The sequence below is a fragment of the Notechis scutatus genome, chromosome 8 (genome assembly GCF_049901735.1).
Source record: "Notechis scutatus isolate UNSWTSFEM ecotype Mainland chromosome 8, rNotScu1.2, whole genome shotgun sequence".
In the NCBI taxonomy this organism is placed as follows: Eukaryota; Metazoa; Chordata; class Lepidosauria; order Squamata; family Elapidae; genus Notechis; species Notechis scutatus.
The window spans coordinates 12,720,581-12,743,342 of NC_142016.1; the positions used below are offsets into that span (position 1 = coordinate 12,720,581).

General features: G+C 47.8%; 1 protein-coding gene across 9 annotated transcripts in view; it reads right to left on the reverse strand.

The window, feature by feature from the left end:
• AHDC1 (AT-hook DNA binding motif containing 1) overlaps positions 1–22,762 on the reverse strand; it is a 269,420-nt gene that overhangs the window by 188,660 nt on the left and 57,998 nt on the right. The window contains exon 1 of one of the 9 annotated variants that reach the window (XR_015750455.1): positions 1,622–1,693. The exons of 7 other annotated variants lie outside the window; for them this stretch is intronic. The gene's annotated coding sequence lies outside the window, so the exon portion shown is untranslated. Of the gene's footprint in view, positions 1–1,621; positions 1,694–22,762 lie in introns of those variants that run through there. One more of the 9 variants, XM_087970684.1, reaches the window with a different exon arrangement.

Genomic DNA, 22,762 nt, shown 5'->3' on the forward strand with positions numbered 1-22,762 from the left:
AAGTGAGGGATGGATAGAGGGAGGGAGGGAAGGAAAGATTTGGTCAGGTTTGTTTCCAGGAGATACGTGAAATGGAGGATAACGATCTGCCAGGAAAGGGAAAGAGGGGGAGGGAAAGCCAGAGAGAAGATGCCTGTTGTGCATTTCTTGAAAAGCCAGCTTGCTGCCCAACCTCTGGAAACCAGCCCCCCCCCTTCCCCCCCACAAAAACCATTGCACCTCCCTCCCATCTCTCTCAGCCTTGGGTGGCCTTCGTGTTGTTCACAGATGGCTGTTTCTACTCACTCGAGTGCTTGACCTAAATCCTCCCTCCCTCTTCAGTGGCGCTGCAAATGTCTTAGCTGTGCAGCTCAAGGCATGGCAAAGCTAAAATTAAAGAGGAGGAGGAGGAGGAGGAGGAAGAGGTGAAGGACAGCATGACAACAGGATGCTGGCTGCCTCCAGAGAAACCTCCTCCCTCCCCCCCCTCACCACAAGTGTGAAGACTCAAAGAGAGAGGCGCGGCTGGATCTCGGGCATTCTTCTTCCTTCTGCAAAAAGCAACCATCGCCACCCCCGTCATCCCGGGTTGAATGCCACCCTCAGAAAACAGGGCGACCGCATTTCCGGCCCCAACTTTCAGCCGCCTCTGACCCTTCTCTGCTCGGCTGGCTCCCCACCTGGCTCCTCTCTTCCCTACCTCCCTGCAAGCTTCGCAGGAAGTTCCAACAGCTCTAAAGTTTTGTCAGTGACTCAGCGGCTGGCGGCTTCAGCCAAAAGTGACAAATCGGGTGCGCAGGCGCACCCACCCACCCAGCCACCCACCCCAACCTCCAGGGAAATGGAAAGAGGCCTCTTGGCCCGCCTGACCCAGATGGGGTGGGTGATGCAGGAAGGAGGCTGGAGGGTCTCTCCAGGCTCAAGTTTCAAGGCAAATCTCAGAGTGGAGGGGCAGGGAGGGGTCCAAGATGGGGGGGGGGGGGAGACGACCTACGAAGGCAGACTCTAATCGCACCAGGCTTTGGATCATGTGTCCACTTTCAGAAGGCTCCAAGGGCTTCCTGGGCAGATTTGAGGGCCACGTTCACAGCAGCCCTGCAAGGTAGGCAAACCAGAATCCCCTCTGTGCCTGGCAGCGAGGCTTACAAGGAAGCTGCCAACGTGAGGACACCGCTGAAGTCTGAACCCGCTAACATCTCAACCTTCTCCCTTCCTTCCCGGACAATCTGTTCCAAGCAGGTGCCCAGGACGCTCCAAAGCAGCCTCCCCTGAGCAAGAAACAGACACTCAAAAATGCAATTCCACAAAGAAGGGGATCTCTTTCCCCCCCCCCCCCGCCCCCAGACGGCAGCCCTGCAACTCCCTGGAAGTCCTTGAACTCCCTGGCCGGAGACAAAGAGCTTCTTCCGAGCAGGCAGGACCGAGAGACAAGACACCCTCCAGCCCGCCGCGCCAAGCCAAACGCACATACCCCCCACGCTCCACCGCCCCCCACCAACGGGGGCTCGGGCAAAGCCCGCCTTTGCCCGGTCCCAGGCCCCTCCTTTCTCCCACCCCTCACCCCGCGCCCCCCTCCCAGCGCTAAGGTGCCGAGCGACAACCCGACGCGCTTTTCAAATCCCCTCCGCGCGGCATGACTCACTCGCAACTCCGCGTTGCCCAAAACAAGCTCCGACAAGGCAAGGCACGGAGAGGCAACTGAGATCCCGGAGGCGGGGAGAAAGCGCAGAGAGAAAGCTTTGGGGAGGGAGGGGAGGGAGGAAAGCGGGGAGGGCGGGAGGTGTGGGGGGAGAGAAAAGACAGAAGGGCCAGAAGAGAACAGGCCGGAAAGAACAGGGGCTGAAACTCTGCCTGCTGGCTACAGCCTAATTGGTTCCGGCAACAGCCTGCTTTCCTTGGCGAGGCTTTCCCGGAGCCAGTTCCAGCCACTGCAATGCCGGAGAGGCGCGAGCAGTTCGCCAGGCTCGGTCGTGGGGGTGGAAAAAAAAACACCACATAGAAATAGGAAAAAAAACGAACTCCCATCTACTCCTGGGGGTGGAGGAGGAGGCGAGGGGGTGGCATAGAAAAAAAAAAACCCGGCAAGTCTTAGGGAAAAAACCCCGCCACGAAAGATGGCCAGGTCGCCCCCGGAGCGCTTCGCGGCGTCGAGGCAAGCGCGAACTCCGCGCGGAGGCGCACCGAGAGCCAGCTGGGGGCAGCAGACGCAAGAGGACCTGGATCAGGAGCGGCTGGCATCCCTCTCGAGCCTCTCCGATCGCCCCACCAAGGGGGAGAGGAAGAGGAGGAGGAGGAAGAGAAGGTGGGGAAAAGGGAGAAACGGGTGGGGGGGCGGCCCTGACCCGGGGAGGGGGGGGCGGGGAAGTCCCAACTCCCCGCGGCGAGAAAACTCCCAAAGCCGGGCTTGCTATGTAAGGAAGGGCTTCCAACCCGCAGGGTGCTGAAACGTTCAGCAGTCCTTCCTCCTCCTCCTCCTCCTCCCCCAAATAACCCACGCCCGGTTCACCATTTCCTCAGGCGGCCCTCCAAGAATTTCCAGCTTAAGCTCCGAAAGATCCAGGGCTTTCGCAGCGTCCTCCGTGGCCCAATTAGGGGCAGCTCCCAAATTGGTAACAGCAAGCCTGTACTTGCCTGCAGCTCGCCGAGTCCGGGCGTTTGAGTCCCGGGCGTTGGGCAGGCACAAGCCAGCGCCTCTTCCGAGTCTTTCACCAAGCCTGCCTTCCTCCCTGCTTGCGCCAGACCCGGAGCCCTTCGGAGTGCGCTCCCCGCCCCGATTTGGAAAAAGGAACCTACCCAGCCGTGCTCTTTCGGCAGCCCCGCTTTCATCTCAGTCACGCCAGCTCTTAAAAAGGCATTCACACAGGCGTCCAGGAATTTTAAAATGCGCGCTTAACTTATTGCTGCTCGTTAGTACAGACTTCTAAGGACTGTTTGCCACGGTTTGGAAAGAATGGCTAGAATCACATCCCCATCGCTATGTTGATTTGTTCACTGAAGCCACCATGGCTCAGTTCATACAAAACACTAAGTCAAATCCAAGCTAACAACCTTTTTAGTGAACCTCGTCCGATTGGTGGCAACCAGCAACAAGTTGTCACTAAAATAGTCACTACGTTAACATATTAAATATATGTTAAAATATTCCCTATGGTGCATTTTTTTGGACCTTCAACGGTCCTTGTTTGCCGAATATGCTTTCTTTGTCAGGCGTACTTTAAGAGGCACATTTTAATAAATAAATAAAAATAAGTTAGAGAAATAAACAACCAAGCAAACATTGTCATAGCCACAATAGGTATTTCTCAATTGCATCTACAATAGCAATAACAATAGTACTTAAGACTTACCGGTATGTACTGCTTCACAGTGCTTTACAGCCCTCTCTAAGCAGTCAGTCTATTGCCCCCAACAATTGAGTCCTTTACGATATACTGCTTCACAGTGCTTAGCCTCTCTAAGCAGTTTAGAGAGTCAGTCTATTGCCCCCAACAATTGGAGTCCTCATTTTACCGACCTCAGAAGGATGGAAGGCTGAGTCAACCTTGAGCTGATGAGACTCAAATTGCCAACTGCTGGCAGCCAGCAATCAGCAGAAGTAGCCTGCAGTACTGCACTCTAACCACTGCACCACCACAGCTCTTATATAAAACATGCCTTACAGCAGTGCCCCCCCCCGCCCCCGGACTGTTTTCTGTGGACCAGAGGGGGCATGGTTTTGTGTGCTGCCTGCACCCCACAGATGGGACATCACTTGTTTGCACGGCCCGGTTGCTGGCATGCCACGGACCGGTTCCAGTGCAGGACTCCTGCCTTAGAGGAATGAAGTGCAAACTAGTTGCACAACTATCTCACATTTAACTCACTAGCTCTGTATATCCCTGTGTGCACTGGACTGGAAAACACACCCAGCTGAAACTTGGTTAAATACCCCGTGGCATTCATTCATTCATTCATTCATTTGGCACACCTTCCTCTCATTTTCCCCTACAACCACCACCCTATGTAGTGAAGGTGATTGCCAAAGGTTACCTAGTTCCTGGTTGAGAGTAGACTTCAATCACCGGAGTTTTCCTGTTGACAGCTCAGTTGTGTCACATAAGCAAATAAAATACATTGCACCGCATTTAAAAGGACAAATGCACACGGTCGCCTGGGAGAAATAATGTTCAAACTTCAGAATGATCTTTCTTTGGCGGGGGGGGGAGGAGTTAAAGGTATTTGCATGCTGTCTCCAAGGGTCTCCCAGTGAGGCTGACCACCATCTGGGGGTCCCGTGAATTGTGAGAACGGAACTTTTCCAAAACCAAGTTGCAAGATGCAGTGGGATGCTGCATTTTTTTCCACACCCATTATATCAGGAAGCAAAACGGCAGTCAGGAAGGAGTTTAATAATTAGCAAATGCCAGCACACAAGGCAGGAAAATTCAACTTTTGTTCCTCCAATGCAATTCCGACAAATCTCCACTGACATCAACAGTGGTGGTGGTGGGTTGATAAAGAGTTCACCCTGATACAAATAGCAGCTTCAGAATAACAATCTTCTGTCAAGATTGCAAAAGAAAAGGGGGGAGAAGGGGAAGAGACGGGTGATGAATGCCGTTCATCTTATCAAGGGTGCTTTGCTTCCAGTTTAACAAGCTGGAAAAGGAGGCATCCACCCAGTGCTGGAGGGGGTGGCAAGCAAGAGAGGCCTCAATGCTGGCTAGAATTATTTTTATAGGAATAAAGATCTGCGTTGAGTATTATATTTACTACACCACAATGTGCAAAGTTGAAAGAAGCTGGGTATGGGCCTCATAGCAAGCTATTCCCTTCGTTAGGATTTATGGAACAAACCACAATTGGATGGGTTCATTCAACACAATAAATCACAGTGGGCAACTCAACGCCTACGCCTACGGTTTGCCTGGTGATGGGGATTGTTTTGCTGCTGTTTTTTTTTTTTTGCAGCCTCTAGAGCAGGGGTATCCAACCTTGGCAACTTTAAGGCCTATGGACTTCAAGTCCCAGAATCCCCCAGCCAGCATGGAGTTGAAGTCAACAGGTCTTTAAAGTTGTCGAAGTTGGCCATCCTGCTCTAAGAGCTCACACCGATGGTGGAATTCAATTTTTTTTTACTATCGGTTCTATAGGCATGGCTTGGTGGGCATGGCAAGGGAAGGTTACTGCAAAATCCCATTCCCTTCCTACCCCACTAAACCTGGTTTTCAGCTCCATTCTCCTGTGCAGGGCAACCAAAGAAAACCCAGCCAATCAGCAGGGACTTGGGAGGCAGAGAAGAGATAGGGGGCGGGGCCAGTCGGAGGCGGGATTTGCCGGTTCTCCGAACTCCTCAAAATTTCCGCTACCGGTTCTCTAGGACTGGTCAGAACCTGCTGAATACCCACCTCTGGCTCACACGGAGTACATCACTAAGTTTTACTTTGGGTGAGAAGGTAAACTTTAAAATAAGCCTGGTCTTTGGGCCGATTCAGAATCTAAACTTCACAGAAACACGCCTCTGCTCTTGTTCCACAAAGAGTTAGCTGTAGCAGAACAGTCCTATTATCTACGTTCAATCAAAGAAGGCCTCACCCAATCTATCCCAACCTGGGTAATGTCCAAGTTTGTGGATTTCAAGTCCTGGAATCATCAGTATGGCCACTGCTGTGAATTCTGGAAACTGAAATCCAGAAGCCTAGACATGTCATGGCTAAGACACGGCATCCTATTCCCTACGTACTTTGCAATTCCGCTCCCTTTCAATGGCTTTATCTATTATTATTTTTAAGCTTACCAAATCATGCTCGGTTTTCTGCAGCACATTTGGATTCCTCTTCTCTGCAATGTTACTACATAAAGACAAACTTCCACAGAGCTATTTTATTCATATTACAGCTTACCCACGGTTCCAGAACCAACATTTTAGTCAAAGGACATCAGGGAAAATCTCCTGTAAGGCTTCTCTACGGCATCAGCAGCTGATTAAATTCAGAGACTTTAAAAGAATAGCAACTCCCTGTCTAGAATTCTTTCGATCTTTGAGGTAAGCATTCTTTTTGTCGTGGCTTAGCCTAGTGTAGTAAGAAACATTACTCCTGTTTTACAGATTGGGGAAGGAGGTCAGGGAAGAGTCAATTGTCGAAGGCTATGGAATATAATCCTTTTCTCCTTTTGATCCATTGTTGGTCTTAGGGGTTTTTGAACTAGCAAGCAGATCCCTTTTCTATCTGGCTGAGAAAATTATAATGTTATCAACCATAACTTTTCCCAACTTTGTAGTCTTTCAAAGAAAGAGTCATTCCCAGCACTCCGAAAACTCGTAGCCCTGCCATATCTGAAGGATACCAGGCTAGGGAAGATAATGACCCTGTTGAGGTTCCCACAGATGTGAACAACCTGTGGCTCTGCGCAAAAGATTAATTCAGACCTCTGGGGAAGAGCAGTCTCTCCCTTTCCCACAGCCTGCAAGAAAGAAGAGATGATAAAAGATTTGGTGCTTCGGAGAAAGAAAGATGGGGTCCCACTCGCTTTTGCCCGGCTGGGGCCCTGTGTCTTCCTCTTGTTTAGCTCCACTTTCCAGGAGAGCCTCAACAGAACTGCTCCCAAGGAAATGGGACCTCCAACTCAAAAAAAGCTCGACTAGATTAGGCTAAGCCATAACAGAGTCTAGTTGTAGCTCAGCATGCTGAGTGAATCGACCCATGGCGGTCTGTAAGCGATGCTTTTATGATTTTTGCCTTATAGGTGGTGGGCCCAGCTTTCTCTTGGCCTGGATGAGGCTTCTGAAGACGAGGTTGATTCATCTATCTTGCTCTGCATGAAGAGGATCCAGGGATCTTTTGGAACAGGGGTCTCCAACCTTGGCAACTTTAAGAGTTCTGGGAGTTGAAGTCAACCAGGCTTAAAGTTGTCCAGGTTGGAGACCCCCGTTCTGGACCATGACTGCTGCTCCTGCTACTTCTGTAGCAGCCTCCATCTTGTTGGTTCTCTTAGCAGGAGCCACAGAACGAGTAGCGGAATTTGGGCAATCTAACTCTTTCGCGATGCTGATTAAGGCTCGGTTGGGTCATCCATGGGAAGTGAAGGAGAACAAGATGCTCTCGTTTGCCTTTAGACACACCGCCGGATATTTTACAAGCAACACCAGAGTATATATAGGATATTGTTTGGGATTTATTTCCCCATCAAGAAAAGGGAGTACAATAAGACAATGTAATTATACGTTATAACCGGTTACAATGAAATGAATGATATTATGAACTAGATTTTGTAAAAGTTGAGATTTGCTCATAAAGGATGACGTGAATTTATAATTATAGTCTAATAAGGAGTTAACAATAATATAATAGAATATGCATAGTTGATTCATACAATATGAATTTAAATTTAAATTTAGAAGGGAAAGACTGTTGATATCGTGCACAAAGGATTTGTACTAACCGACACACTGTATAATGGAAAGATGGTTTTATTTGATGTTTTATGTTCGTATTTGTCAATGTTTGTTGTCAGAATAAATAAAAAACTTTAAAAAAGAAAAGAGAGTACAGATAGTCCTCGACTTATATCCATCAATTTGGTGACCATTCAGAGTTACAACGGCACTGGAAAAAAGGGACTTGTGACCATTTTTCAGAGTTGCAACCTTTGTAGCATCCCCCTGTGGTCAAAATTCAGATGCAGGGCAACTGGTTCATACTTATGACCATTGCTGTGCCCCTGGGGGTGGGGGGTGGGTCACACAATCCCCTTTTGCAACCTTTCGACAAGCAAGGTCAGTGGGGAAGCCAGATTTACTTAACCGCCGGATTACTCGCTTACCAACTGCAGTGATTCACTTAATAACGGTGGCAAGAAAGGTCGTAAAATGGGGGCAAAGCTCACTTAGCCAATGACTCACTTAACAAGAGAAATGTTTGGGGGGCTCCATGGTGGTCGTAAGTCGGGGACTACCTGTTACAGGACAGCTGACTTTGGCTTGGGATGTTGGGGAGTTTGTGCCTGAGGGACCCTCCCTCCCTCTCCCCCCATTGCTTCTATCTATAGCATGGGTTGAAAAACAAAAAAACCCAGTTAAGACCAGAGAACATTGCAGAGACTTGCTACTCTATGGGCAGATGGCGATCCATAAAAACTGTGACACTGGTAGCTGGTTTATTACACGCCTGCCAATCTTCATGCATTTAAATGGGAGCCAGTTTCTAAATTGTCCATTGGAACCAAACGCAGCCAGTCTCTTCTCAGAGGCTGGTTCCAGTCCTCCCTCCCTCCCTCCAATGTGACACACACTCACACAACTACAGATCCCCCTTCCCCTGCCTTTAGAGCACGAGGCTCTTGGGTGGCTGATCTGCTCGCTATTCAACAGATGTGGCTGTTTAGCCCTTCCAAAATCAGGGACCCGGCGGGGTCTTCTTCCCGCCCCCCCCGCCTCCAACCCCCGCCACCCACTCACCCCGAATAATTCCCAGACTGCATTAAGCAACCCCGAGGCCCGCCAGCCCCAAACTACTTGCCAAGAATCAGCAGTTCCGTACAGGACCAGGTGCCTGCTCACTCCTTTCATTAGGCTAATGGGATGTGGATGCATTACAGGGCTCCATTCTACATGCTGCTAATGAAGCACTCAGGCCTGTGTGTGTTTGCATTAATGCATGCAGTGCTGGTGGGGGTGGTGAGAGGAGGAAGCATAAAGTGGAGAGGCTGCACTCGGTCTAGCTATGCCCCCCCGCCTCCTCTCCATGAATCAACCCCCGTCTCCTTCAAGGAGACTCCTGCCTCTTTCCTTCGGATGCTTTTTGCCCTGAAGAAATGAAGTCCCGTTTCCTTGCTGCTGTTCTCCAGCCGGACGGCTCCTAATTTGCCCAGGGAGAATTCCACAGCACATTCCACACGACACATTAAAACAGGGTCCTTCACACTCAGGGGCAATCTCAGAAACAGAGTTGGCAGGAAAGGGCATTGACATCTACCCTTTCGGCTCTCTGGTGAGGGAAGGTTTGAGAAGCAGGAAGGGGGGAAGAGGGAGAGAAGACAGCTGTCCTTTCAGAAGAAGCCAGGCGCCCGGCAATCTAGTTTCCACTCCTTAAAACAGATCTGGGCATTTTCCCCTCCTTTCCTACACCGGCGTTCCCCAACCTGGCACCGTCTCCACGTATTGTGTCTGCAACTTCCAGGCTGGTCTGGGAATTCTAGATGATTCTTCCCTCCTCTATCTCAAAAAAAAAAAAAAAAAAAGGCATGTTGAGTTTCTCCTAGTCCTCTCCTGGGTAAACAGGGCCTGGAAAAAGTCGTTTTATAATGACATACTCCTAGCATGGTTGATTGGCAACCAGACCAGACCAAGCCCTGGCTGTGCAAATATTATTCAACCCTTTTGCTGCAAGTTGACTTTCTTCTACATCCAAAAATATTTGGATTCCTAAATATTTCTTCAGACATGACAGGCCTCTAATCCTTATCATTGTAGAAATATGAAGGACACACAGAACTTCTCCTAAAAGGGGACAGAAGCGTGTTCTCTATAATTACAGTGTCAGGAGACCTGGTCAAGCGAGCATTTTCCCCCCACCTCTAAGTCCTGGATTTGGATCAAGTAAAACCAGGCCCACAGCTCAGCGTGGTTATCTAATTTCATTTCCCTGGCTTCTCACCTCAGAATGCTTAGGGAAACAGGTTATTCTGAAGTCAGCTAAGCAAATTGGAAGGTGGGATTGGAAAAAAAATGTTCCTGTTATTATATAACTATGTTGTTTGGCAAAACAAAATCTCCGCACAATTTGGGAGTGGGATACAAACAAAGAAGAGGGGAGGTCAAGCTATACTGCAAAGTACCCAAGGGCAGGACAAGAAGCAATGGGTGGAGACTAATCAAGGAGAGAAGCAACTTAGAACTAAGGAGAAATTCCCTGACTGTTAGAACAATTAATCAGTGGAACAACTTGCCTCCAGAAGTTGTGAATGGTCCAATATGGACGTTTTTAAAAAGATGTTGGGATAACCATTTGTCTGAAGTGGTGTAGGGTTTCCTGTCTAGGCAGGGGATTGGACTAGACCTCCAAGGTCCCTTCCAACTCTGTTATTCTATATCTTCTTCTAGATCTATATTCTATATCTATTGTTTGGGTCTTCTTTGAAAAAACAACAACCAAACTCTTGGCAAGCACAACTAACTGGAAACAACAACAACAAAATATTTCCAAGACACAGGCCCCCCCACCTCTCAGTTCATGAGTAAAAGCAACTCCTTCCCAGCCTGTGAAACCCTAAACAGGGTGCCTGTACTTCTTTGCTAATATTACGGCCAAGTCCAAGACTATAACAGGGCGCACTTGTTACACTAAGCCATAAACTTTTCTGGTTAGAAAGCAGAACTGCCCAGGTTCCCGTGAAGCTGGCATCCATTGTCCCAGCACGATGGTTGTTATGCAATGTGTGAAACCCACCTGTGTGTGGAGCAACAGGGCTAGTCATGGAAAGCAAAAGATCAGAAAAGAACAAAACCAACTTATTCCATTGTCCCAATCCTCCCCATAGGCTGTGCGAGCAAAGCCAAACGCCCCCCCCCACACACACTCCTTTGCAAGCACATTCCAGCGCCAGCCAGCCTCTGCCAGGATCCAGGAACACCCCAATCCCACTCCTCTCTCTCCTCCCCCACACCCTCCAGGATTCAGAAACTGGAGCCCCGGAGAGCCCCATTCACGCTTGCGACGGGCTTGCTTGAGTTTTTTAGCTGCCTCAGCTTCCCCGCTGTCTCAGCCAGTCACCCCCAAAGCACATCCAGATGCCTGCATCCCAGAACAGAACAAAGGAGGAGGGGGAGGGGAAAGCTTGTGGTTTGCCCCAGGAGGGTCAGCTGCAACACCCACCCATATCCTTCTCTCTTCTGCAGGCATCTGCTTTGTGCGCACACACCCATTCCCCAGACGCTCCTTCCCTTCCCTACATATCTGGGTTGTTTCACAGATGCCTAAAGGGAGCGCGGAAGAGGCTTCTGGTTCCACACAGCCGAAGCCAAAATGGCAACCTGGCAAACTGCCCCCTGCACCACCACCCCACTCCTGCCTCCTCCACTCCTCTCTGGCATTCAAAAACTCTCTCTTCAAATAATCATGTTCCACTGAACCTGCCTTGGCATCTTTGCTTAAATCAGCTCAGCAACAGAATGACGCCACCCGGCTTCTTGCTGTCCTAAGCAAAGGACTAAACTAAGCCAATGCAGGCATGTTCTCTTTGTCCTCCTCCTGCCCTCTCCCTCCTCCCTCTCTCCCCCCCCCCGCCCCCAAAGCATGGACTCTTTCCATCTGGTCCCATGGGGTGGAGGGCATTTTCTCTATGGGGCCAGCAAGGCAGGCTCACCTAAAGCCGCTCAGCATTTAAACTGGGAGAGATGAAGACGTCAAACATCTGCCGACTGCCAGCAGTTTGATCCTGACCGGCTCAAGGTTGGTTGACTCAGCCTTCCCTCCTTCCGAGGTCGGTTAAAATGAGGACCCGGATTGTTGTGGGGGCAATAGGCTGACTCTGTAAAGCACTTAGAGAGGCCTGTAAAAGCACCGTGAAGCGGTATATAAGTGCTATTGGTTGTCAAGGCACCCGAAGGCCAGGCAAGGAATAGTGGATGGAAACTGAACAAGGAGAGAGATTCAACCTAGAAATAAAGAGAAATTTTGTGACAGTGAGAGCAATCAACCCATGGAACAGAAGTTGTGGGAGCTTCATCACTGGAGGCTTTCAAGAAGAGATTAGATGGCCATCTGTCAAAAATGGTGTAGGGCAAGGGTCTTCAAACTTGGCAAGTTTAAGACTTGTGGACTTCAACTCCCAGAATTCCTGAGCTAACATGACTGGAGGAGGAATCCTGGGAGTTGAAGTCCACAAGGCTTAAAACTGTCAAGTTTGAAGACCCCTGAGGGTGTAGGGTCACCTGCTTGGGTGGGGATGGGGATGTTGGACTAGACAACCCTAGATGACAAAGTCCCTTCCAACTCTGTTCATCTGCTACTGCTATCTGTAGTGTGTTGCTGTGGTGAGTTAGGCTGGGCCGATGAGTTCCATCCTGGGGATCAGTTCCCCTAGAGCAGGGCTCTCCAAACTCGGCAGCTTTAAGACTTGTGGACTTCAACTCCCAAAATTCCTCCTCCAGTCATGTTAGCTCAGGAATTCTGGGAGTTGAAGTCCACGAGTCTTCAATTTGCCAAGTTCGAAGACCCTTGCCCTAGAACCACACACACAAGAGCCAGATGGCTGGAGGCAGGCTCTCACATTGTCTCAATGCAACCCAGTCACCTTTTGCCTGTTTGCAACGGAGCACATCTGGACTTTGTCCACAAGGGCAGGAGACCAGGCTTCTGACAGCTAGCCCCATGGATCTCCAGCCCTCTTTTTTTCCAGCCTGTTTGCCAGTTTCCTCAAGCTAAGTGGGTGGCTACTGTTGTTATTTATGAGACTTCCCAGATCAAATAAGAATCTCTTTTGTTTTCCCCATTCCCCCACCCACCCACCCACCCGCAAAAAGGAAGGGTGGGATAGTGCCTGCCTCTCCAGGCTAATCTCTAGTAGCGATGTCATTATAATATACTCAGAAAGAGCAAGCTTTTTTTTTTAAAAAAAATGCTATTAAGGGCCCAGTGCATTTTCTGCAACTTAATCTTCTATATCCCGCCAATAGGATTTACTGAGAAAACTGTTCTCACAGCCCCCTCCCTCCCATCGCCTATCTAAAAAAGAAAAAAGAAAAGAAAACCGAGACAGATCAAAGTTACAGAGGTGTTAGGGAGGTTCCGAGCGAAGTTAAAATTAGCAAACAGAAATAGTCACACAAATTGAGGGGGAAAAAATAAAGATTTTATAACGTTTATTTTTTTTCCAAAAGAGGGGAAGGAGTCCCACTAGACACTTAAGTACCAGTTTGGTGTAGCGGTTAAGACACTAGGCTAAAAAAAAAGAGACCCTGAGTTCAAGTCCTGCCTTAGCCATGAAAACCAGTTGGGTGATTTTGAGCCAGTCACTCCCTCTCAACCCAACCCGCTTCCATAGGGTTGTTGTTCTGGGCAAAATAGGAGCAGGAAGGTGTGTTGATGTTCACCACCTTGAGTTATTTGTAAAAAATAATAAAGGTAGGATATACATAAACAGTTAAATAAAATAAAAAATGTGGCTTTTATCTTACTTCAAACACTGGGAACCTCAACTTTTCTTTAAGGGGCACAAAAGAAGATTCTGTACAAATTTTCTAGTACTGAGGACTAGAAATTTGCTATTAAAAATAATATGGTTTTTTTTTCTTTCATTCGTTTATGTCTGATTTTCAGAGGCTGCTTGGACGAATTTCTGCAGTTTTCTTGACAAGGTTTTTTCAGAAGTGGTTTGCCGTTGGCTCCTTCCTAGGGCTGAGAGAACGTGACTGGCTCAAGGTCACCCAGCTAGCCCTTTTTTCCCAAGGTAGTGCCAGAACCCCTGGTCGCCTGGATTTTAGCCTGGTGCCTCAACCACCCCACCAAATTGACTCTCATGTACTTCAGGATGTTTTGTAACCAGTTTTCTGTTCTGTTCTACACTTTTACTCTGCTGTACATTAAAGGAGGCATATATTCAAAACAAGCAAGCAGTGAAAAATCTGGTGGTTGACTGGCCTGGCCCGAATGCTCAGCCAGAATGTGGGTGCAACCAGAGGTGGCATTCAGCCAGTTCTGACCAGTTCTGGAGAACCAGTAGCGGAAATTTTGAGTAGTTCGGAGAACCGGCAAATCCCACCTCTGACTGGCCCCGCCCCCCTCTATTCTCTGCCTCCCATTGAGTCCCAGCTGATCGGCTGGGTCTTCTTTGGTTGCCCTGCACAGGAGAACGGAGCTGGAAAGCAGGTTAGTGGGGTGGGGAGGGAATGGGGATTTTGCAGTATATTCTTCCCCTGCCACACCCACCAAGCCATGCCCACAGAACCGATAGTAAAAAAAAATTGAATCCCATCACTGGTTCAACCCATATGGAGGACACTCAGGGGAGAGCTAACTTGCCCCACTGTCTATGCATGGAAGTAGCATTAGGAGGAGAAAATAAAAACACTTCCTAGCCCAGATTCTCAAAAAAAGGCAAGCCACAACTCCTACGAACAGCAACCGGGTCCTGCCTGTGTGAAACGGTGCGCCAAGGCATTGGGGATGGCAGGGGCAGCTGAAGGGGGTTGCGCGCATGTGTGTATCTGGCTTTGTCACAGATTGGTGAGCAAGTTAATCTCAGACTCCCTGACACGTGGCATAAAATCACGATCCCGTAATGGAATTCATTCGTCTTCCTGTCCTGGGAGAGGCCAACTCCAGCAAGGCATGCCAGAATGGAAGAGAATAAAACATCAGGGCAGGGGCTCTCGGTGCAAGGCAACAGGGTCACAAGCAGACCACAGGATGAATCCTTCCTTTCCCAAATTCACTGCTCGGAAGCAAGGGAGCAAAGAGGCCGGAGGCGGGAATGAGGGCACTAATTCCATCCCTCTTATTATCGATCAGAAAGGTCGGCAGTTCGGTGGTTCGAATCCCTAGCGCCGCGTGACGGAGTGAGCTCCCGTTACTTGTCCCAGCTTCTGTCAACCTAGCAGTTCGAAAGCATGTAAAAAATGTAAGTAGAAAAATAGGGACCCCTTTGGTGGGAAGGGAGCAGCGTTCCGTGCGCCTTTGGTGTTTATAGTCATGGCGGCCACTTGACCATGGAGACGTCTTCAGACAGCGCTGGCCTTGTAATGAAGACGAGCACCGCCCCCTACAGCCAGAAGTGACTAGCACAGATGTGCGAGAGGAACGTTTACCTTTAATGAGGGATGTTGGCATTGCACGGACAGAGTCACTCTAGAACAGGGGTCTCCAACCTTGGTCACTTTAAGACTTGTGGACTTCAACTCCCAGAATTCCTCAGCCAGCAAAGTCTTAAAGTTGCCAAGGTTGGAGAGACCCTTGTTCTAGAGCACCTGCAGCCCAATAAAATGATTTTGTACCTGGGATGACCTGCCAACTGAGCAAAATGCATCATGTCTTGTCCAGTCAACAAGCACAAGCAAGTCAGCACCACTTCAGACCTTACACAACAACAACAACCTTGCCACTAGGTCTATCTTTGATGGGAACAAGACCAATGTTTAGTCCACCACTGGCCAGCCACAAACATGGGGGAGGGAGGGAGAAGATGATGGTTTTTCTCCATTGTCCACCCAGTTTCCTGCCCAATGTCCACCCAGCTTAAAGTGTGCTGCCATGATTCAGAACCAGCAATCATTAGGAGTCCGATCCTACATGCATTTACCCAAACCTCTTCTTGAAATCATCTGAATTGAGGATTGTGACTACATTTGGTGGCCATCAAATCTACAATCTGATGATGGTTTGGGTACATTCACGTTACCCTTGAGATATTTCTATTTCAAATGAATTCACTCACTTCCTTGGCCAGGAACACAAGAGATGACTTGCTTGGCCATCCTGGGGTTAAAATTAAGCCTCTTTCCAGGTTCTACTACGGGGATCTCCAAACTTGAAGACTTGTGGACTTCAACTCCCAGAATTCCTCAAGCCAGCCATGCTGGGAACTCTGAGAGTTGAAGCCCACAAGTCTTAAGTTGCCAAGTTTGGAGACCCAGTTCTACAGCATAGACCTGTGGTAGCTTCATGGTAGCTCTTCAGTTTTGTAATCACCCATTCCCAGCTGTTCCTCATGTCCCTCAAGTCTTGGTTTAAAGCATGGGTGTCCAACCTTTTGGCTTTCCTGGGCTGGGCTGAAGAGAAATTCTGCTAACTATCGGCTGGCTGCATTTTGGCGGTTCAAATCCCATCAGGCTCAAGGTTGACTCAGCCTTCCACTCTTCCGAGGTGGGTAAAATGAGGACCCAGATTGTTGGGGGCAATATGTTGACTCTGTAAACTGCTTTGAGAGGCCTGTAAAGCACTATAAAGCGGTATATAAGTCTTATAGCTATTGCTATATGTAATATAGTTAATGTATATAAATCCCATAATACTGTTAAAAAGTTTACAATCTTCTGGGGCCACATTACTAGTTATCCAAGGCTGCATGCAACCCTCATTCTATGGGTTGGACATGCCTGGTTCAAAGGAACCTTGAGTAGGGCAGAGCTGAGTCAATGCAGGTGGGCAATTGTTGGTTTCATCTATCTGTCATCTTGGGTTGATGGAATATCAGGTTGACCAGATGCAACAGAGTGCCTCTCCTCAACCCAGGAGCTGCAATCCAATACATCTGGGCAGTGCTAAAGGGGGAAGGGCTGCCACAGAGGATGGGGATACGAACGGCTTCCAGTCCCACGAAAGGAAGGATAGGAGCAGCTGCAACTTGCCTTACGCTCTGTATCCTTCTGTGAACATAGCCAGTTGCACCTGCCGAGTTTCTCTCCTTGACACAACCCATCAGTAACGTAACGGTCTGCCCTCTTCCACAGCTGTCCACTCTTTTTCGAGACCTCACTGGTAAAGACTGTCAACCTATGGTCATCTCTGCAAAGCCTTAAATGGCAAAGGGCAAAGGAAGACAAACAAATAGGACATGAGATGGCCAGCTGCAGTTTCCAAATCCTGTCCAGATTTGTACTAGCTGACATGCTGTCTTCAGAATATGAGAGTCCTCAAGTGCTGGAAGATCCAGGTTCAGGCCACCTGTCTTTTAAGGCAGGGGTCTCCAACCTTGGCAACTTTAAGACTTGTAGACTTCAGCTCCCAAAATTCCTCAGCCAGCAAAGCTGGCTGAGGAATTCTGGCAGCTGAAGTCCACAAGTCTTAAAGTTACCAAGGTTGGAGACCCCTAAGGAAAGCACTTAGCAGTCTTGATTTAGACTTAAAAAGTAAGTCAAGTCAACTTCAAGTCAAGTTTTACTTCTCCGCCTAGTCGACAGTCCTGCATTCTTTAATGCTTTCCTGTCGGGTGCAAGAAACCAGGAACCGCAATACACAGGCAGTCCTTGATTTACAACCACAGTGGAATCCTGCATTTCTCTTGCTTAGCAAGACCGGGGTCAGTTGGGCCCTATTTTTTACGACCTTTCTTTCCACAGTTGTTTAAGTGAATCACCTGCAGTGGTCAAGCTACTCACATGACTATTCAGTGAATCTGGCTTCCCCCATTGACTTTGCTGGTCAGGTGGTCGCAAAAGGGGATCGCTTGACCCCCGGGATGCTGCAATCGTCATAAATAGGAGCCAGCTGCCAAGCGTCTGAATTTTGATCACGTGCTGCAATGGTGGTAAGTGTGGAAAAACAATCAAGTCCCCCTTCCCCCCACCCCAAGTGACTTCAAATGGTCACTAAACGAGTGGCTGTAAATCCAGGACTACCTCTAGTTAAAAAGCACTATGATTTATTTTATTCTACACAGGAATCTGATCTACTGACATTCAAGGCAAATTGGCCTGGATAATTCCGGAGGAACTTCCAAGGCAGCGGCGGGGTTCAAATAATTTAACAACCGCTTCTCTGCCCTAATGATTTCTTCCAGCAACCAGTTCACCAAACTGCTCAGAAAGTTCACAACCAGTTGTCCCAAAGCGGTGGTGAACTGGCTGAATCCCACCACTACTTCAAGGGGGCATAGGGACTCCAGACCAGAGGTGGTATTCAGCAGGTTCTGACCGGTTCTGGAGAACCGGTAGCGGAAATTTTGAGTAGTTTGGAGAACCGGCAAATTACCACCTCTGACTGGCCCAGTCTCCAAGTCCCAGCTGATTGGCTGGGTCTTCTTTAGTTGCCCTGCACTGGAGAACGGAGCTGGAAAGTAGGTTAGTGGGGTGGGGAGGGAATGGATATTTTACAGTCTCCTTCCCCTGCCATGCCCGCCAAGCCACGCCCACAGAACCGGTAATAAAAAAAAATTGGAATCCCACCACTGCTCCAGACCGATATGCATTTGACTCCACCTTCAGCCTCAGCCTCATCATCTCCTTACATCTCCCAGCCAAATTTTAACCAAGCCCAAACCTGCTTGGCTTTTTAGATCAGCCAAAGGCTTGAGCACTAAATCCTGCCACCCAGATGGGCCGAATTAAACTAGGGCTGTGCAGAAACCGAAGCCTCAGGCCAACCCGTTTGCCCCCAAAACTTCAGGAATAACACATGGAACCCTTTAAAAAGCTGTGGCTGAATTGCAGCATTTGACGTGACACAAGACACAAAAATATAGTTTAAATACATGGGGAACAATAGGGGGAATGAAGAGCATTTTAACGTAAACAAATGCAGGGGAGTTCTGGCCCGTCCACTCATTTGATTTGAATTCCAGCACCCTAGTCAAAGGAAGATCTTCCCCGATACACACACACACACACAGAGAGAGAGATACAACTATTATGTCCCCCTGATCTAAACACAGAGGCAGCTGAAACTACCTTACAGGGTTGTTGAAAGGGTTTTAAAAACAGCCCCTCTACTCTCCGGAGGGAAGGCAGGAAATGAAATATAGGGAGGATTAAAGAAAGAGATACAATATACCTGTTTCTACTGCCCCAAGGTGGAAGCTAAGAGTGCGGCGTGCACCAACTCTTAAAGCTTATGGCTTTTCCTTCAGAGCACACATTTTCCTATCCCTGAAGGAGAAAAATATAACATCTGAAAAAGGTATGAAGGCAGAGAGAGGGAGGAAGCGGGGGGGCACATACTGGTGGCCTGAGCCTTTTTTTGTGTTTGTTTTTTTTGAGCCCTGAAAGCCTCTTCAGCTTGCACAACTGAATGACATTTGCTGCTATTTTGAGGCAGGAAATAGAAAGGAGTGCTAAGCCTAAAAGGCACTATCACATAAAAGCACAAGAGAAAGGAAAAAAGAAAAAGGGAAAGGGGGCAAAAACAACAACAACCTTGAATCCCACCCTCTCCAAAAGCTGAAAGGCTCAAAGAAAAGAGAGAGGAAAAAAGCTGGCTGCTCCCCTACTCATCCTATGGACCTGCCCCCTTTTTGCATAATTGACCCACCCAGTGTGACCCCCCCTTCCCTCCTCCCAAGCCCACTGAATGCGTGTGGGTGTGTGTGTGTGTGTGTGTGTGTGTGTGTGTGTGCAACCCCTCCCCCCTCCCCCATTGTTTCACCTTGGGACAAACAAATTAATTGATGCAAAACAATGAAGGCCACTTGAATAAGGCAAAAAAGAGCTGCAGAGGCAGGGAACTATTGGCTAGGACGCCCCTGTGTATTTGCCACAAGCAGGACAAAGCTTGCACATGGTCAAAGTGCCCCATGGCCTGAGTAACAGGTAGCTCTCCTGGACCACCATGGTAAACTGGCTACTCCAGATGGACAAGAGCATCCTTGTTGAGGGGAACGCATGCACAGAAGAGGGAACACTCAACCCGATTTAAGGAAAACAGGATGTTGTCCTTGTTTTGCCAAGTAAGTTTGTTAGCCAGTTCAGACCTCAGCTCCAAGGGAAAAACAGCTCGGAGCATCAAGCGATGAATTCGGCAAGCCGTTCCTCTTCCAGCAAATGTTTCAAACAAGTTTGTCCGCTCAAAACTTGTGCAGAGGTTCAAAAGAGCAGTTTTCCAGGCAGGAAGCAGTGCCAAGGGTGGGATTCAAAATTTTTAACAACCGGTTCTGTGGGTGTGGCTTAGGTGGTGGGCGTGGCTCGGTGATCATATGACTGGGTGGACATGGTTTGGTGGTCATGTTATTGGCTGGGTGTGGCTAACCCAACATCTCTCACATCGAGGCACACATCTCCTCGCCTGGCCTCTCATGACTGTGGGGATGCTGCAACAGTCGTAAGTGTGAAAAATGGTCATAAGTCACTTTTTTTCAGTGCCATTGTAACTTTGAATGATCACTCCACACAAGCAAAGTATCAGCAAAGGAGGGGGGAAAACCCCAGAGAAGTTCCAGAGACAGGAAGTCTAGTCCTGCCAAGAACGTAATAAGGGTTAACGGAGAGGCAGTTTCTGTAAGCAACACCAGAATGTTTCCTTCCTGCCTTCCTTACAGGATTAGGCCAGTAATTTCTTCTAACAACCAGTTCTCCGAACTGCTTAGAATGTTAACAACTGGTTCTAGCAAATAGGTGCGAACTGGTAGAACTCCCACCCCTAGTTCACACAATCCATGAACCGTCAATCGAGGTTGTAGATTGATGTATATGCTGCTGAACCCTGGGTGTTGTAAGCCTCTGGGAGTCAGAAATGATTCAGTGCATACAAATCAAATCCAGCACCAAGTAATAAAACTATCCGCGGTAGCATAGTAAAAAAAAAAATAGGAAGAAAAATAATTTGAGAAATACATTATACAAAACGTACATTGGTGAGCATTCAATTCTCTTGGAAGGCTTTTGTTTTGAGCTGCCTTCCTGACAGAGTCAGGAGAAGAGACTAACTCCTGGGGTGGGTGGGGGGAGGCCAATTCATAGAATAGGTGCAGCGATAGAAACTGGAACCAACTGCACAGGTGGTCCTTGACTTACACTAGTTCGTTTAGTGACCATTTGAAGTTACAGTGGCACTGAAAAAGTAACTTACGACTGAATTTTGCGCTTATGACCGTTGAAGCATTCCGTCGCTCGCGAATCAAAATTCAGACGCTTGGCAACTGGCTCATATTTAGGATGTTTGGCAGTATGTCCCAGGCCATGGGATCCTCTTTTGCAAACTTCTGACAAGCCAAGTCAAGGAGGAAGCCATATTCACTCAACAACCATTTTTGTTTAAGTTAAAAACGGCACTGATTCGCTCAACAACTGTTGCAAGAAAGGTCATAAAATGAGGCAAATGTCTCATTAATGTCACTTAACAAAAGTCTCAGCAACAGAAACGTTGGACTCAACTGCAGTTGTAAGTTGAGGAGTACTTGTATTCATATAACATGCCATCCCCAAACAATTAAACCTGGGATCTTGGAAAATGATGCAGCTGCTTCAATGAAACACAGGGGCTTCATGTACATTTGGAAACACCTTTTCCAATTCAGATCTAAAGCCCAGCTCGAATCACATTTTACCTTAACTTGTTGGCCTGATCCATACAGTATCCTAAGATAATTAATCAGGTCCCTACAACATAGAGAATTCCAAACTCTGTAGCCCAGCATTTCTCAACTTTAGCACTTTAAGATGCATGGACTTCAGTTCCCAGACTCCACCAGCCACTGAACCCAACTTATGTTTCTAACTAAAACTGCTCTGAAAAAGATTCAGGAAGCCCTCAGGTGGGATGGTTGGAATATCAGATTAGATTGCAGGAGACTCCAATTTCCACATGTTCTGGCAATGGATATTATTAACTCTCAGTCTAACCCAGGGGTGTCCAACCTTGGCAACTTTAAGACTTGTGGACTTCACAAAGCTGGCTGAGGAATTCTGGGAGTTGAAGTCCACAAGTCTTAAAGTTGCCAAGCTTGGACACCCCTGGTCTAACCTATCTTGCAAGGGGGTTAAAATGGGATGAGACATATGTGTACAGATTTCGTTCTTTTAAAAAAAAAAAAAGGTGAGTTTTACAGGTAGTCCTCAAGTTGCGACTGTAATGGAGCCTTCCCGTCACAATTGTAATTCGTGATGATCATAAAGTAAGTTCTTCATGTGGCTGACTCAATTTTTTTATCTTTTCTTGAAGCAACCATTAAGCAAACCGATGGTTCGTTATGGACATGGTTTTGCTACAAACAGGATATAAATGCCAGTTTTGGGCAAAATGCAGCCGTGGGACCACAGGACACTGCAAACAGCTGTATTTGTGGAATGGTTGGTGAGCACCCAAAGCGTCTCAAAAAATGTCTCAGGTGACTGCAGAGAGGCCCAACCGTCAGAACTTTGAATCCAGATCATAAGTAGCCTCTAGGTAAACCCATCAGAACTTTGAATGTTCACTGAGTGGGCCTGTCATAAGTTGAGAACTTCTTATAAATGTAATAAATCATAGCAAAAAACTTTTAAAGTCAGAATGTAATATTTTTTTAAAAACCCGCACAAACCAATACTGTTATTAAATACACTTGTTTATCTATTTTATGCATTTACTAGCAAATGAAGTCTACGCCCAGCAGATCCACAATACAAAGGCAATCCAGCTGAAAAGGATCATAAGGACATCAGAAACTGTTTCAGTAGCTGGGGGATGCTTTTGTATATAAGCAAATTCTTATTTTCCAACTATTTTTTTTTTATTCATGCACATCAGCTTAGCTCCCCCTCCTGCTTTCAACACTCTCCATGTGCCTCAGCAAAAAAAAAAAAAAAATGGCAAAGGTTTGTGGGGACGTCACCCAGTAACCCATCCCCAAAAGGGAATGAAAATATTGAGCATGAAATATTGCAGAACTAAATCCCTTCCGTGCGTGGAGATTTCCATCTCCTTTTTTTTTTTTTTTTTGTCCTATCGCCGTGACTGTGTTCCATTACGTCAAGCTTTGTAGTTGTGTATTTCCCCCCAAAAAAAAAAAAAACCCTACAGGGTGGATGAGTCCGAGAGAAATGGCCCTTTTAAAGCAAATAAATAAAACGGCAAGTTTCAAAAGAAAATATTCTTTTAGCAAAACAGCCCACTTTGTTTTGGAACCCAGCTACGGCAATGTACACAGAAGGGTGTGGAATACCATAATACCCTGGGAGTCAAGAGCCTCCTTATTACTAAGCTGCTGGAGTATTCACGTCCAGAAATCAGCACAAATGCAGGTGCAGATCGATTCACTCCCCACCCCGTCTCCGAACAAAAGTGTTTTCCAAATGGGGGACAGTCCTGAAGCAGGGGCATAACCTAGGGAATCGCGTTGTAAGACTGGCTAGGGACGTAGGACCCAGCTTGTACTCACTACACAAAGGGCCTTTCACAGA